The sequence below is a fragment of the Pinus tabuliformis genome, chromosome Q, assembly GCF_031772625.1.
Source record: "Pinus tabuliformis cultivar Carrire ecotype Pingquan chromosome Q, CPIR1, whole genome shotgun sequence".
In the NCBI taxonomy this organism is placed as follows: Eukaryota; Viridiplantae; Streptophyta; class Pinopsida; order Pinales; family Pinaceae; genus Pinus; species Pinus tabuliformis.
In genome coordinates this window covers 1313814727-1313817959 of record NC_142296.1, presented here as the reverse complement: position 1 = coordinate 1313817959, position 3233 = coordinate 1313814727, and the positions used below count along the sequence as shown (strand labels likewise).

The 3233-nt window shown below is 40.1% G+C and overlaps 1 pseudogene; it reads right to left on the bottom strand.

Moving 5' to 3' along the window:
- Positions 1–781: 781 nt before the first annotated feature.
- Positions 782–1562, bottom strand: LOC149224664 (NDR1/HIN1-like protein 13; annotated as a pseudogene).
- Between the last annotated feature and the right edge of the window lie 1671 nt (positions 1563–3233).

Sequence of the window (3233 nt, the reverse complement as noted above, 5' to 3'; positions counted from 1 at the left end):
CTATGAGTTTGAGGGTATGTGATTTGTGTACATATTAACAGAATTCCTTCCATAGTTTTCATTTATGTACAGTCTAGTTATTGTAGCTTATAGCTGCATTAAGTAGCCTATGAGTTTGAGGCTATGTTATTTGTGTACATATTAACCAAATTCCTTCCATAGTTTTCGTTTATGTACAGTTTGGTTATTGTAGCTTATAGCTGCATTAAGCAGGGTTTGGTGGGTGGGTGCTTCACTGTTAGTTGGAGGATGACTTCATTCAGAGGAATTCCCTTATACTATACATTCATGCTAGCTACCATGGTTTGAAAAGACTATGTGCGACGAAGCCCAAAATCCTAAAGTCAAAGCCTCAAACTTTCCATGGGCAAATTTAAATATTTAGGCTCACAGTAATGGCTCAAACAATTACTCTACATCCAATCTCATTCTAAAATATTCCTAAAATATACCATCTTCAATTGTAAATTTCACTAACATACCAAAAAAATACTTACTCATCCATGAGAGCAAGGAAAGAACAATAGAGAGTAAAGAACCCAATTATATTTTGGAAATACTAAAACATGTCTACATAAAAATAGGGCCACTGTATTAAAAATAATATGTCTGCCAACTGAAAGTTTGCAGTTAATATTTTATATAGAGTCTGAGCAAAACAAATTGTATATCAAAAAAATATATCTGCAGTCGTAGCATCTATATGGTCCTATCACAAATACACTTAACCCTAACTGTGCCATAACCATGAATTCAATGCATCCTAAGTCGCGCGCAATCCTCACAGCTTCACTCGCACCTTGGAATTCTTAACAGTCACTGTGGCCTTGGCATCGAGCTGGTCGACGATAAGGTCCCATCACACGTGAACTATTATCTTCCATAACTTCAAATTCCCAATCTTTATCTTCACAGGAATATTACCTTCAATTTCAGGGGAATGCCCGCCTGATTTATCTACGCATTGAGCATAGACTTCATGGCATTGGTGAGCTTAGCACCGGTCCCATTGAGTTCCATGTCCAACAAAGTGGTGTTCTTGTGGCCTTGTTAGAATACTGGCAAGAAACCTGTGCAAGGATCCGAGCTTGAATACAAAACTGTGAGAGGGCTATTGTCGAGATAATATATACCAATCCTCTTGTTGAGATTCCAGGCCTTTATTTTCACATCGAATTGGCAATTTGTACTAAAATCGACGGGGTTGATGGTGACATTAGTAATATGGATGCTGTCAACAGAGTATTTTGGGATCTTGAACTGGAAGACCAAGTACAGAACGCCACAGGCGAGCGTGCTTAAAAAGCAAATGGTGCAACACAAGCAGCAACAACAGGAGCACCGATGCTTGGGAGGCGGTGATAAGTATCTGGGATGCTCTCTTCTGGAGATGACTTGGTCCTTTGGAATCTTTAACTCTCAGCGGGATCGACTCTGCCCTTCTTAGATGAAAGATTGCTGGAATTCGGTGCCAATGGAGTGCTCAGCTTCTCATTTACATATTCACTTGCATCCTTCTCGACATCTGCAGTCATCGGGTAGATTCTCTGTTGATCTACCATCATGGCACCTGGCCCCGAGCTGCGAACAAAGCGATATGAATTGATTTAGGCCAAAGAGATTTGATCTTAAGAGTCCCTGAAACTTAAAATGGACCAACTTAAGCTGAAGAGACTCAATCCTGGGGCTCCCAAAACTAAATGAATCGACTTAGGCCGACGAGATTCAATCCTGGGGCTCCCAAAAACTTAAAGCCCTTCATGAAATGATGGGAATGAATTTTGCAGGCGTGGAGCATCCACAAAAGAGATGTTAGTTCATGGAAATCAATATTTCCAATCTACCTTTCGGAATGTGAGGGAATGTAGCATAGGTCACCTGGTGGAAAAATTGGGTAACGAAGCTACCTGCAACAGTTGGAGCGGTTAGTATTGTGTACTAGTTTTGAACCACGTTCTTATGCATTGTTTTGTGTATGTGCTTCAGCAACAATCTGGCTGAGGAGACCCTATTATTTGTATAGGGCATCATGTCGGAGCTCTCCCCGATCAACTGACATCTCGAGAAAGTCTTACCAATTCCAGAGTTCTTCTATCGACGATAATGGGCATGATTCGCATATAGGTTTGCGTTTTTGAAGAAAATGACGGCAGGGTTGATTTTCCAGAACGATTTCAAATTTTAATTTCATTAACCCATGCACAATTTAAAAACTTGAGCATATACAATCATGTATGCTCCATGCCATAACCTCCAAAATCATGGCATACTGTCAATGCAATTTTTGGGATCCATTATGGATGCATACGTCATGGTGGATGAATGTGAATACATACAGAGATATCGACACATTCTTTTATTAATCAGAATCTGTTCGTTAGGGAAAGGATGCACACAGGTTGAAAGCCATGGCATACTGTCACACTGTACTGTACTTGAAGTGTATTAATGGATATATAGAGGTGGAAATAGCCCTTGCCCTCGGAATGAGCACTGAGATGCATAATTAATTATGTACCTTTCTTCCGAGTCTGTTGTCTGACTCGCTACTCCCAATGCAAATCATGAAGCCACGCAATTCAACGATTTGAATTTGAATTGATTTATTGTGCCAGTTTCATTTAGCACAAAATCATGAAGCTGCTCGATTCACAGATTTGATTTTGAATTGATTTATCGGGCTAGTTTCATTTTCATTCGTATTCAATATCCAGGGATTGAATTGTGGAGTTTGGGTTGTTTTGTTATAGCGTCATGGAATCAGTGGAATTAGGTTTGTTTGACGTTAAGGAATGCGCTAGCATGGAGAAAACCTGTATGGGGGCGTTGGGCCTCTTCTTCCTCAATCACTTTGGACTGGTAAGAAGGGTAATTCACATGTTAGAAGTTGCTTGAGATGGTTGGATCGCCAAGCTCATTATTGCAGGTGCCCTAGGATGTTGTGATGAAGGGTTTGCTCTTATATAATAATGGAAGAGTTTGCATCAACAAATGTGGGTAGGATATTGCAGAGGCGTACTCTTCTTGTGTATGACACTTGGCCAGACACTTCGCCTCCCGCAGAACAAGTCTCTGTGGGAGGAGAATTTTGTGGCCAGGGCTTTGAAGATGCATGGGATGAGTTGGTGACACAGGCAAGATGACAAAAAAATAAGTCTTAAATTCTTATCAAATCATTTATAGTTAACAGTGTGGATATGAGAATGCAGATATTAATGGTATTAATATTTTGG